At 39.5% G+C, this 14,418-nt stretch overlaps 1 long non-coding RNA gene across 6 annotated transcripts in view; it reads left to right on the forward strand.

Moving 5' to 3' along the window:
• Positions 1-14,418, forward strand: part of LOC135303846 (uncharacterized) — a 69,784-nt gene continuing 55,366 nt past the window's right edge. For all 6 annotated transcript variants that reach the window (XR_010365237.1, XR_010365238.1, XR_010365239.1 and 3 more), the window contains exon 1: positions 1-157. This is a non-coding gene — a long non-coding RNA (uncharacterized LOC135303846). The remainder of the gene's footprint in view (positions 158-14,418) is intronic.

Raw genomic sequence — 14,418 nt, forward strand, 5'->3', positions numbered from 1 at the left:
CGCAGGGGCACTGCCTGAGGGGTATGAAAGGCTGAAGGAGAGCCAGAGCAGCCCCTCCCAGCCTCCTGAAGGGGTGCACTGATGTTGCGGATGGGCTGAAGCTTTCTGCAGTTGGTTGGTGATGCTCTCTGGGTCGTGGCCATCTCAACTGTGAGAGGTGGGAATTTACATTTGTTTCTTTGCCAGTGCGGGTTGGCTCCATTTGTCATTTTCACTCATAAAGGTGTCTGAAAAATATCAAAGCTCGTGCTGCAAAGAAATATGTACGTTGAGGTTATTTTTAATGGATTTTTGCTTGAGCAGCAGCAGAAGTCCTACTCTCTCTGGTTTGTGTCTGCTCACTAAGAGTCAGTGATTTGTGTGTCCCTCAGTTTCCTCACATGTAAAAACTGAAAAAAAGCAGTGTTGACATATATAATTGCTTAAGAGTTGCTGGGTTTCCATTGTGCTGATTTCCACAGCTTAAAGCAGTGACAGATTTGTTACTGACCTGCAGAAAGCTTTGTGATAGACTGACAAAAAAGATATTTGTAACTGTATTCAATGTAGTATAAAGTGTATTCAATATAGTATAAACATAAGGTAATCGAGCAAAAATTGTTCATAACTTTGCCTATCATTTGAACATTGTTCATCATTATTTTAAGATCTAACACCTTATCCAAAAAATCTCCCAGCGATTCTGTTCACCTGTATGATATCCAGTTAGTCTGGTCTAAAAATCAGCAAAACACTGGAAAGTGTCAAATTTAATTTCTTTTCCAGTCTAAGCAAGATTAAGGATGCTGTTAAATTAGTTATTCATTAAAATGAAACAGGCTAAAATACTCTACTAGTGTAGAAGCCCTATCTCATGAAGTGGGTTTTTTTAAACTTTAGCATCAAATGGCAATAAAATATCCCTATTATTATATTTGGCTTATTTGATAAAAAAAAAAAAAACAAAACACCAAACAAAGCAAAATACAGAATGTGGTTATATATTTTTGCTACCACCAGGGATCCTATTACTTTTCTTTAAGGCAAACATCTCTGTCTAGCTCCTACAAAATGTTCCGGAACACTGAGTAGGTATAGATGCTGTCTGCTTTGCGTTTCTCTATTATTTTTCTTAAAAAATATTGTCATCAACTCTTTTGAAACCATGAAGTCAGAGATGTAGAGAGCAATTGTTGCAGGGAAAAAGGCAGAAAAACGCTGGTAGCTTTGGTAAGGAGCATTTGGACATAAATGGAAAAAGGAAAATAAGTGCCTACATGAGCTTTTCCTTGTGGAAAATCTGATGCCAAGTGCTCTATTGTATCTAAAAGTCATCAAGTAATGTCACAAACATAACTGTTTATTTCACACCAAATCTTTAAATCATGGAAAGTCTGGGTAACACCATAAAACTAATTTTAAAAAATCTTAAAAGTGACCTTGGCGTATTTTGTAGGATGCTAATAACTTTTATTTTGTTAGATATGGATATAATAGCATGTATGTAGTGACTTAAATTGCCCTGTGGCCTAGTTGTTCTGATTTTTTAGTTTTAATTTAGCAGTGTTATAAAGACTTCTGGTTATTTAAAAAATTGGCATTTATGTTTTGGCACACAACTGTTGAATATGTGGATTCATATTATGGGGAGTTTTTGAGGTATCTAGAAATAATAGAAATTCTATCAGGCTGAAAAAAAAATTAAAATCCCCCTCCACACTTTGAGTGTTGCTGTCTCACAAAGAGAATCCTCTGCTTTACTGGCATTGACCTTGGGATGCCTCTTTGGGAATCTTCTGCCCTTTCCAGGCTGATTTCGTGACAGGTCCTTATAAATTTATTGCCTGGAACATTCTCTGCTTGGCGAGGTCTTTGTGTTGAGGAGGATTTTGGCTGCTGCTTGCAGCCTGCTCCTCTTGTCTGAGCAGCTTCACAGACGATGCAGCATCACCCTGGTGCCATTCTGGGTTCCCTGCTTTGGGGCTGAAGGGAATGTGCTCAGAAACTTGGATTTGGTGCAGCCACTCTCTGCCAGTTTGGATCTCATTTGGGACACAAATCCAATGTTTGGGCATTTCCTTTACCCGTCTCCAAAGATATTGAATTTATTTCTGATTCAAAAAGCAGGAACATTACTAAAAGCAATCTCATTCAGCCTCCTTCTAGTCACTTCCAGAGCATCTCATCCTTGCACAGACCTAAGACAGTCAATGCTTACTCACTGGTAACAGGTTAGGGTGCTTGAGGAATTTAGGGTTTGTCCTTTCCTAAGAAAAACCTCCTCTCCATGCTTGGCTTGCTGGAAAATGAAGGTTGTTAATCTGACAGCTGGTGAAGAATCAAATAGGGAGAAGTACTTTTTTTTTTTTTACTTGGTGCATGCTAAATCATTTGTCTGGGTGTTACTTCTCCCCAGTGCACCCTGATGTCCCAGGAAGCAAAGAGGTCATGAATAAATGATCTGTGAGTGGGCTTTGTCACTGTGAGCGTGGGTTTATGGATCACACAGCACTCCAGGAACCCTTCCACAGTTTTTGCCTATTAAATAGTAGGGCTTGATTCATGGTTACTCAGCATTTCTTTCATGCTGTTTGCCTTCAATTAAAGTTGCCTTCATGGAACACCAAAGCTGAGGAGAAGAAAGGAACAGATCAGCATTTAGGTTAAGAATTGTCAGTTCTGTAGCTGCCAGCAGCCCGTGCAAAGCACTCTAAGTCCAAATTTTGGGAAACCCATCCAGCAAAATAGCTAGCAGTGATTATTAGCCCTTTTCTGGAAATTCTTGTGTATGATACTGTCTATAGAGGGAGAAATTTTCCTGTGATATTTTTAATCAAGGCAAACATGTACTCTGTTGACATGGCTATACTGGTGTAGCACTGCTACTATGGGTATATGTGAAAAGGATATTTTCCAGGGCAAATAACATCTATCTTAACTATCACCAGTTGGTTATCACATTAAGAAGATCCTCAGCAATATTACTTAGAGAAGTTCAATGGCTTGCTGAAATCCTGAGCAGACCAGTAGCAAAGTAAAAATAGCTCCTCACAAGCCTCAGTGTGGACCTGAGGTCTCCTGTGTGAGGTTTTGTTGCTGCAGTTGTGCTGGTGTGATTCACATGGGACATATTTTCTAGAATGTTTTACTGCAAGAGGATCTTTGCTTGCTAAATTTTCTATTGCCAGCTCATGGGTTCTACCCCACTTCCCCAGTTCCACTTGTGGAGCAGCTAGTCCTGAAATGTTTGTGGCAGGGAATGTCAGAAACTGGCTCTGACATTTGATTATGAAGTAAGTTGCACATATTCTTTTCTTGATATTTAAAAGGTCACTGGAACTGGAGATATGCACAAACGAAACAAGAAATGTTTCTGTGAGCTTAAGTTATTTTTTTTTTCAGTCCTCTTCTGCTGCAAGGGTTGGGTTCTGCAAGAAATTCATTGCCTGCTCTGCTCCATGACTCACTGTACATCAAAAATTTGTCAGCTGTAGCTATGGGAATTACCATGGTTCCTTGAAATCCTTTTAGAAATAAGACAGTTATCCCATGAAACCTTTACTAAAATCAAGTTTATTTATATCTTTTCTATTTTTACATTTGAGAGTGATTTTTTTTTCCTAAGGCACGGGAGACAGTTACATTGTCCATCAGTTTTATGGCTTTCTGACAAATCACTGACCTAAACCCACGGTGTTTGCCCCCTGATTTCATGCCTCATTAGGTATTTGGAGAGAAAATGCTCCATTTGTGTGCAGTTGTTAGGCTTGTTAGCAGGTACTAACAGCTACTGGGAATAGTCCCAGTCTAATCCTAGCAGTTTTGGACTTGCAGAAATGAATGTAAACCCACTACTAATATTGCAGGAGGCTGCGCTTTTAAAAAGTGTTCAAACAGTGAGATTTTGGATGCTTGTCCTCTGTCTGTCGTTGTTGTTGTAAAAGACAAACAGGGAAAGACTCTGACAAGTGATGGAAGGGAAATCAAGTGTTTCCCACCCCCCATAAAACCACATTTAACCTGTTGAACCTGAGCCCACTTTGTGGGTGTACTTTGGACAGCAAAGCCAAACCAAGGTTATTATGTATGTTATGGTTGAGCTGAGCAATGTATGAGTCAGTCTACAATTTATCTAGTGTTGTACAGTATATTAGGGATTATAGCAACAGTTTTCTTTATAGATTTTATTGAATCCAAGTGACATAAGAGGACACCTCAGCTTCCAGAGGAAATTAATGTAAGTTAATACCAGCAGGTGTGCAGACAAAAGGAAGTGTAACTAATCCTAAAGGCGACCTAGAAAAAGTTTTAGTTTTGACAGTAATTATAAGCTTTGGTTTTTCAAATGAAGAATTTTCATCTTATGCCTTTACTGAAAGGTGATACCATACAACATGCAATGAAAATTTCTTTGTGGAGGCAGTGAATTGTATACTTCATTGAGACTTCTTGTTTGTCTGGGTTTTAGTGCTGTTCAAGTGCCAGCATGGTGCCTGAGGGCAAGGGGCATGTCCTGTGTGTCCTCTGAGTGTGTCCCCAAAGTGCTGAGGGGTGGCCCCATGTGTGTGTCCAGTCCCAGGCTCCCAGGAGCAGCTGGAGCCTGCTCCAGGCTCAGCAGTGAGCTGCTTTGAGAGCCCAGGGTCCGTTTCATTCTGTATCTGAACACCCTCTAGAATTATCTTCAAACAGCTTCTTGAGGCAGCTCATTCTATCAGCTGGCTTTACTCATCCATGGCATAACATTCCTCTCTTCCCAGCCAGCCTCAAATGTTCCTTTTAAGTTTTTTCCCTAGGTAAGTTGAGTACAGCTTCACCATGACGGCGTGCTCTCATTTTATCTGCCATGGTTTTCCCCTGGCTGAGGCAGTCACAGCACGTTAGTCTGCTGGTTTGATTCTGACAGAATTCCACATTTCCCCAGTAATATTTCTGATATAGGCATTCCTTGTCCTCTAAGAAATTGTTGTTGTATGATATGTCAAAGGTTTTGTTTCTTGTGTCAGTAATGTGAATTTGCTATGATCTAGAACCACTCTTAGAATGGAAAAATAAATTATTCACCATTTAATTTTTTTTTTTGTTCAGAAAAACTTGGTTTCTTGATAGTTAGCAAATTGTTGGGGGTTTTTGCTTTGGATCAGCTTGGTGTAATTCTCAGATAATTGAATTGCTTTGTCAGTACCAATTTTTCATTGTCAGGGGACTGTGATTTTCTGTTTAAGCAGGACAATCAGTGTTGCTGTGTGACTAAGAATAGAATATACTTTTATTTCTTTTAATCACTAGCAAGATGTTTAATGTCTTTTTTTTTTCTTGTGGTTGAGACTTTTTAAAAATTCATTGAGATGTTTTTGTAGCTGCTGAGCCCTCCAGCCTCCTCCCAATCTGCTTATGTTAGGAGGCATCACACACTTGTGCACGGCTGATAAAAATGTTCTCAGTGGTGACTGAAATCCCAGAGAAATCACTGTTGCACCAGGTTGTAGGGTTAATTTTGGTTCTGAAATTTTCTTCAAGCAGTTCTGAAGTGCAAAGAACCATTCTGTTATTGGTGGTAATACCATTTTATCCAGATGCTCATTGCTTAGCAGGAACAAAAAGATGCCCATGACCTGCTTGTCCAGCTGATGTCTAGACATGTGGACATCATTTCATGTTTCCAGTTGTAAGACAATTACTAATTGCTTTGACCATATCTCCATGTACTTTTTCAGTTTTTATTTTCAAAGGAGAAACTGCCTTTTTCTCTCACAATTTTAGTATTTTAATTTTAGCTTTACAATAGTCATAATTGTGTAGTGACACTTTCAGATATTTGCAATGCCTATAATCCTTTCAGAACATGTTTTGTTTTGTTTTTATGGCTTTATTGCCCTCCAGCTGTAGGAGACAAATATTTTGACCATTTTTTATGTTGAATTCATGTTATTTTAAAAACATAAACATACCACTGGAACAGTTCCTTGATTATTTCCTTTAACAGACTGTGGTCAAAATGTTTTCTTTCTGTGTAATACTTTTCTTTTCTGTAATCTCAGTGTTTATGATGGTTTTTATTGGTTTTTTTCCCCTTTATTTTGAAGCCTATGCATATTATGTTCATCCAGCCTCTTTGCAGTATGATGCTATAGTGAGTGGAAGAACTGTAAAATTTTAGAGTCTCCATGACTCTTACTGTTGATGATAAACATTCTTTCACTGTCTATGGATTTTGTAATGTTAGGAAGTCCTTAGTGTCCAAAAATTCATTAGCTTGGTCTAAGTGTCTGATTGTCCTGTTTTGGCAGCCAGGAGCCACATTTATGGCTGCAAATTGCATGTGTCAAGTGTTGCATAAAAAAAAAAATACAGCAAAGCGAAGAATTGAATTCTTCTGTTTTTGGATTCTTTTATTAAGAAACCTGTCCGCAAAATGGTTCAGCAAATAAATTCTGAGGATGTAGGCTGAGAAAATTTCTCCCCCCAAAGGACTACTTCATATTGTTAATATTTTATAGACTCTTAGAAATTCTCAGCTGGAATCATTACAGTTTTGTTATGTATGGATCTGGCTGGGGAGATGTTTTAATTCTGGATTTTTACCTGGATCCTCTCACAATACAGAGACACCTGAAAGATCCTGATGTGCAGGCTCATCCCAAGATCAGTGGCTTTTCAAGTGAGAGGCACTAGAGAACTTTTCAGAACTTTCAGTCTCAGGAGAAATGCTCTCATAAATTATTGTTTTGTGTATTTATCAGGTTTCTCAGATTGTAAGTGCTTTTTCTTTCACTCTCTGGAGTGGCACAGACACAGTGAAGTGCTCAGAAGCATCTGCTTTGTGCTGGGTTTGTTCCCATGAGGCAACTTGTGCTCTGCACAGTGGAACATTCTTCAGCTGAAGGAGGGAGAGCTCATTTTGTGCAGTGAAATATGGTCCCTGTGTGCTGTGCTTGGATCGGGGGAGGGCTCTGCAGTTAGGTCACACTTGGATTCCATGGGCTGTGCACTGCTAGTTTGTTTGCTTGCTTTGTAACAATGGAAAGCATCAGAAAATAATGGCCAACACATAAAAAAGCAGAATAAAGATTTGGTGCTGGAGAATGGATTATTTACGGTGCCAAGCAGGATGGGTATGAATTGTTTTGACTTGTCTTTACTCTCCAGATAGTACCATGACTAACAGAAAAGAGGCAATGTGCTCTGTTACAGTCATTTGCATGGAAAAACTGCACAACCATCCAACCCTTTCCAGACTCTTGTCTCCCCAAGCACCAAGTGATGGCTGAATTATCATTTTTCAAGCAGTAGCACAAGCAGGCTGATGCCTGTACAGTGCAGCCCTGTGGGACAAGTTCTCGAGCTTTGCAAAATGTTTAGCTCTGAGAAGCCAAAGCAGATGTTAGTGCAGAAAGAATTTGTGCCAGAATTTAGTGGGATGAACAGAAGGGGAAAAGGTGCCAGAGGAAAACAAAATGAGAGACTGGGGGACTGGGAATAGAATAAATGGAGGGCCATTGAGGACTGACTGAGAACCTAACTTAGAGGTGAACTGGGAATGCAAGTTAGCAAGAATCAAGGACTGGGAAAGAAAGGATTGAAGGAGAAAGATTAAAAGAAGCAAAATAAATGGAAGTAATGGAGGAGTCAAAAGCTCTGAAGATACTGCATTTTTTCCCCCTCCAGTTAATTTCACTTGATAAAATTATAATATATGAGAAATCTGGCTTTGATCCTTCTGGCAGTCTAGGTACAGTTGTTTTTCAAAATGGGAAAAATAGCTAATCAGATCAGTTTTTTAATTGCACAGAGAGGCTGAGTCTCCCTTTTGGTCCTATGCCATTTTTCACTGTATTTAAATTATACTCTTTTTGGGCCAGTCAGTTTGTGTGCAAAACATTTCTTCAGCTAGAGCTGTATTTGGTAGGAATTAAATAAGCAGCAGTGGTCAGGATGTAATTGAATTAATTACAGTGCCAGTGAGCCTAGAGCTTGGAGTATCCTATACAGTCTCACCTGAAGTTTGTTTCTCTATAAAATATCACCTATGAAGTGAGTACTCTGTATTTTCTAAAAGGAAAAATTGTAGTTTTTAATGCATTTTTATTGCCTGTATGTGTTTTCTCAGGGTGCTTCTAAGAACAGTGATAAAGATGTCAGTTTTCTGGATAAGGATGCCAAGTTTTCTGAGTGCTGTTTGCAGAGGGTTTGCTGAGGCTTGCATCCTCCCAGACCAAAGCAGGCAGGAGAGGGAATGTGCCTGTATTCCTTACCTGGGAATAATGTGTAATGCCATCTTGTGGAACTGTGCTACATTCACCCAGAAGAAAATGAGTAACAAATTCTGGGAGTTTGGTGAATGCTTTTCTGTTACCTCAGAGAGAGGTAACAGAATTTATCTTTAATAAACCACAGAGCTCTAAAGCTTTATCAAGAAGAGTAAATAATTCATGGCTTCAGAATAACACAAAGGTACTTACAGGTAGGTTGAGGGAGGCAATTTAATATTCTTGATCAGCATGTTATCTCTTTTCATACAGCAGAATGTTCTCCTTATTGACATCATAGGAAAGGAGAATTTTAAGCAAGATGTGAAAGAGAACCAGAAATTGCTTTTCTGGATGTGTCAGCTCTTGACAGAAGTTTTAGAGGTGCCTGTCTAAAAGATGAACACAAAGATGATGGGAGCTGTCACTGCAGCTTGATTGGAGGCCTTTGAATACTTGATGAGAGGTGATGGCTAGGAAGAATCAGTCATAATGAGCTTGAAATGGGATGGCAAATACCTTATGGTTAATGCAGTGGAGAAGGGCTGGTCAGCAGAAGGTTGCAAAGATCTATTTGGATTAGCAAGCAAGGCTGATGATTTGTGCAGCAGCATTCTAAACCTATCATCTATAAAAAGTGCAAAATGTTTTTAATTTTCTATGGTTTTTACTATTTGATGTTAACATCATCTCTGACAAATGTTATCTTCAATTTTTCCTTCTGTCAAATGTGTCACTGGAGCACAACATCACATGGGGTATGGCACGTTCTTCATTTTGCAGCTAAATTAGTGAGACACTTATGTGATACAGATGCTTGAAGTACTTGTTAGCTGTAGCATATCTGAAACAAAAATGCTTAATTCTTCATTGGCTTTCTGCTGCTTTCCTGGCAAACCACAACTGCATCACTCACTGGAGTGAAAGTGGGTGAACCCATGTGGTTTCTGAGGGTCTGAAATGCCCTCTTAGCAGAGGTGGTGTGGGTGCCTGGCATGTGTTTGTCAGTGCATGCTATTTGGCCATTATTTTATGCTTACAGAAGAGGAGAATCAACATCTCTCTGTATATTAGATCTGGTTTTTTGTTGGTTTGATTCCCCCCCCCCCCCATTTCATGTGCTTCAGCAAAGCTCTGCTGGCTTTAGCATCTTTTAAAACACCTTCGAGGAATTATTACTGCAAATTTTTCAAGGAGACTGAGTTTGTTTTACATATGGGAATTATCATACCTGGGAAACTCCACATCTATACCCCTGCTTGGTGGTATGCCAAGCATGATTTGTAAAGAGCTGACATTCTTCAGCTGAAGAAGGATGCTGCTGCCTGGGTTTATGTGACTCACCATAACTGAAGACTGATAGAATTTGAAATACTGCATTTTTACCACTTTCTTCAGAAATACTCTGAATTAATCTGTGGGTATAGTCACCAGATAAATCAGTTAATTTGTTTTCTAGAATTCTGTGAGCTGAGAAAGAGGTTTTTTTAAATTTATTAATATCCTAATCTTTTTGTGCTGTTCCAAACACAACTCTAAGATTATTTTCTGAATGCTGTATCTGTAAGTATTGATCCAGAGAGTAATAATGCTTCTAGATAAGGTCTATGGGAATTAAAAGGAAAACTCCCTCTGCTCCAAAATTACATGGAATTTCAGTCTTTGTGTCTTTGACAGGATAAAAAAGATCAGTGGTAGATGGCTAAGGTAAGATCCCAATCTACAGAAATAAAAGGAAATGAACTCCTTACTGTCAGGGTACATTTTACAGTCTAAGAGGACTTCTGTACCATATGAAACAAACTCTTGCCATCCCCAATTAAAGAGTAGCTGGCTTCACTTAATCTCTTGTCAAATTCCTGGAAGGGACATAGCCCAGAGGTGTTCTTAAATTACATTGGAGTGGAAGACATACTTAAAAAGATGATGGGAAGCCACCCATAAGTGAGTTTTGAACTTTAGTGCAAATAAGTGGTGTAGGTCACTTAAAAGAATCAAAGATACTAGAAATCCAGATTGAATATAAATATGCAGAAGGAATTTTGTTAACAAAGTTCAGTTCAAGGCTCACTTGATTACTTACTAGAGAGCTGAGGCTCACAAAGGGAAACCTGCTTGGAATCAGTTTAGAGTAATTTGTTTCTGAAGGATTTAGCAGCACTTAATCATTGACTAATTTAATATTTGCAAAACAATTCATTGGGATTTATATGAGATCAAGAGTAACTTTAACTGTGGAGCTGGGAATACAAAGTTTGCTCTGCACTTGTTATGTGCGCACCAGATGCAGAGGACTGTGTGCAAAGGTGTTCAGTTCCCCTGGAGTTCAGCGAAATATGTTGGTTGCTTTTGCCTCACTGGGAAAAGGGTTCAGCCTCGAGGAGGTGATGGCTTAACTTTTAGCTTTTATATTTTTCAGATTCTGTGCTGCCTTAGTGTGCACTTCTGAGCTTCTCATTAGGGCATAGTGAGCTCTGTGCACAGAGCAGGGAGACAAAACAATTCCTGCTCCAGCTGGGCACCAAGGACAAATGATCCCAATCTCAGCCCCAGGAGCACAAACCCCGTGGGCTGCAGAGAGAAAAACAAGCAGGATGGGACTGCAGGGGCTGCAGCTGGAACTGGACACTGAACTGCAATGTGCACATGGAGCAGAGCTGAGCCCAGGGAGAGACCCCGGCAGCGCTCGTGCATTTTGGGGCCATTTGGGTTCATCTTGGGTGCAGCCCTGGCTGGGCTCTGGTGCTGCCCAAGGTGCATCCGTGGAGGAGATCCTTGGAATGAATCCCTGCTTTATTCTGTAGCTCTGCCCAGCCTCTGCTGTAGGGCAGCCTTCTCAAGGCATCAGAGCTGGGTGTCAGCCCTGTTGTCACCTTGTGTTGATGGTCCTCTGAGCATCCCAAGTTTGAGGGCTGGCAAATTCTGGGAGCTTCTCCTTCAGCCCAGCTGCTGGTGCAGCCCATGGGGCTCCAGGAGAGCTGAGAGGGTGTCACAGGGCTGCTCTCATGGTTTGCCAGTCCCTTGGCTTCAGTCCCCTGCCAGTCCCTGTCCTGGCCGCAATCTGAGCTGGCAGTTACTGGGATTTTCCTCAGAAGTCCTGTTACATTAATATTGATTCACTCTGGCTGTGGTTCTGGCAAATAATGTTTCAAGGCCTTGTTCTGTTAGACAACAGGCGTTCCTTGGGCAATGGAACTTTCTGGGAACAGACTGATGAGCTCAAGGGAGATTAATTGCCCAGAAACCATTACTCAAGGCTGGGGCCTGACAAGGATTCTTGAGCATGTTGAGAAGCCTGAAGAAAGGGGAAGGAGAGGGGATGTACCACCACAAATCTAAATATAAACCCTTTGGTTTGCATGAATTCATAGCCACTCTTAATGCCCTGTAGGCAAATGACAATGGGCTCTTATGCTGAGAGGCCTGTTTGGGATTTAGAGTTTGTTTTGTAAAAGGATTCTGCATTTAGGAAGGACTGTTCAAATGCAGGAAGTCTTACATGGAATTTCAGAGCTGAATTCAGACAACTCTTACTTGGACTCTGGCTTATTCTGCTACCAGGGACACATTTGTGTACTAAAGGCTAAATGAGATTTAGGGAACCTGACTCGTGGAGATTTTAATTTAGATAACTGAAGTTGCATTCCTGAAAGTATTGCTCACAATGAATTACATGTAATTTGTTTTGGAAATGCAAGTGTTCACCAGGAAAATCTGTCTGGCCTTGGTTTCCCTATGAATTTTACCTAAGTGCTACATAGAGGACCTTCTCATTCAGGGAAAGAAAAATATTATTGGAAATCAAAACACTGAGCTCAATAAACAATTAACGCTGACTGAGTTGAAGAGGTGAAAGGGGAAATAGTCTTTTGTTCTGTATTGAAAACAAACTTTGTGGGTGTCATTACTCACATGTTCAATTATTATGAGTTCACAATATCAATTTAATTCTATTTTTTAAATGGTTTTTGATCAAACAGTAATAAAATAGACTCAGTTTTGTGCTCAGCTATAGCAACACTTAAAAATATCACTGACAGCATTTTACAGACTTTACTGTACCTTTTTCTGAGTGAGAGGGACTTACTCTTATAACACAGATTTTTCCAAAGAGAGCCAGAGTTGTGGGTTGTTCAGGAGATATTTCTGCCATCTTCCTCACTACACAGAATATGAGCATTTCATAATTGTGTGGTGTAGTAACTAGCTTTTGGTGTATGTCCTTCAGCTTAGGGTTTTGAAAAGGACATGTGCTGTTGTGCAGTTAGGTCCAAGGTATTTTCAAAAACATCCACTCACCATCTTAAGCAGAAGATGACTGATGATGGTTCCTGGTACTGAATGTCACTGCCATTTATCAATTACTGAAAACTTGAATTTCCAGCTTATATGTGGCATTATGAGTTCCCAAAAGTGAGAATATGTCCAATTAGTGCAAAACTACTGCATATATGTTTATAGATACATTTCATTTTCAGATTTGAAAAATGCTATCTATGCAGTTTGGAAATGCAGGCATGATTTAGGTGCTTGCAGTGTGAAAAGAATGAGAACAGAATTCAAAACTGACCAGAATTGCTCTTCAGAAGACTTCATGTGAAGCAGATGGGAGTTGCTAGCAATGCCAAGGTCAAAAAGTGCAAGAATGCCTCTCTTTCTGCTGGTCAGTTATCCAAAAAATGTGATAAGGAAAGGAAAAGGAAAATGAAAGCAGCTGGTTTGTTAAAACTTATATAGAAATTTAAAATACCCCAGTAAAATGTTTTCATTTGGGTTGTTGTTTTGATTTGTTTTTTTGGGTTTCTTTTTTTGTTGTTGCTGGTCAGAAGTCTTAAAGAGAGTTACACAGCCTGAAATCCTGAGCATGAGTTAAGAGAGTGAAAGGGCAGTGGAATTTGTCTGACTGGTGTAGTATAATAACAATTTCAAATAGTGTTTTAAGGTTTTGCTAGAGTGGGAAGCTGGGAGGCCCTGAAATCTGTTACCCATGCCATATCCTTGGGCAGGTCACTTTTCCTGTTTGGAAGGCAATGGGTTGTAAGTCAAAAGCAGAGTTGCTTGTTTCTTTCATATGACATACTGAGTTCTAAAGAGAAGATCCTTTTTTTTTTTGTAGTATCAGTATTACCTAGTTAGAGATGTGGGAAATAACCTGAAATAAGATGGCAAAAATTAAGGTGAGGGTGACATTAAAGGGAAATTTTCTAATTTGAGCTCTGACACTATTCCAGTCTTCAAAGTGTTTGTGAATATTTAATGGATCAGATATCTACTGGAAAGATGTAGACTGAATTATTTAAGGACATCACAAGCCCTTGAATATTTAGCCCCTGAAGCATTGAAATTCACATTTAGAGGTTGCTAATTATGATATAATGTTCATTTCCAGAATTCCTCTTTTGCTATTTAAAAAAAAATATTTTATTATTAAAGCAACATTGGTCTACACAGTGCAAGCAAAATTAAATGGTGATCCTAATCTTAAAATAAATACTGTGTTAAATAGATGAAAATAAATATTCTTTGAGTGGTTCTTATGAGTCTGTAATACCAGTACAGAGAAACACACTTTCCATTAATTGCAGTGCTTGTTGTTGGGGGTGGTGTCTGGGGCTTGTGTGGGGGTGCACTGAATCTTTGTCCAGGTACCACAGCTTCATTATCTCTATGAATTTATTAGCTGGATATTGGAATTTGGCAAGGTGATTTCCACACTCTGTTTAGAGAAATGTTTGGTAAAACGGCAGCCCACATGTTGTACTTGCTGAATAACAAATAGTGACTAACCAGACAGTGATTTGGTTAAGCTTTTACATTGTCCCTGAACTAAGCATCACAGTGTAAAGGGGTTTTTGAGTTCCAGACAGAATAATCCAAGTATATGTTACATCTAGGTACTTGTAGATCAGACTCTGCTTGTCTTAAGGCTAGATTGTGTAATCAAAGCCTGGGAGGTGAAGTTTGTGTCTGTGCACACCCACGGTGCAAATCAGTCTCCCATCTCTAAAGCATTAGCTCACTTTAGAATTCTAATCAAGATCAAGGGATTTCTCCAAAAGGACAAATCATTTAGGAAAGAAATTTAATTTATTGGGCCACAGCCATGCTGGGCAGGGCTGTCTTGGGTACTTTTTGGGGCTGGGAGCAGAATTAATTTCAAGTTGTCTGTGTTATTTCTAGATCACTGAGCTGC

The sequence above is a fragment of the Passer domesticus genome, chromosome 6 (assembly GCF_036417665.1).
Source record: "Passer domesticus isolate bPasDom1 chromosome 6, bPasDom1.hap1, whole genome shotgun sequence".
NCBI lineage: Eukaryota > Metazoa > Chordata > Aves > Passeriformes > Passeridae > Passer > Passer domesticus.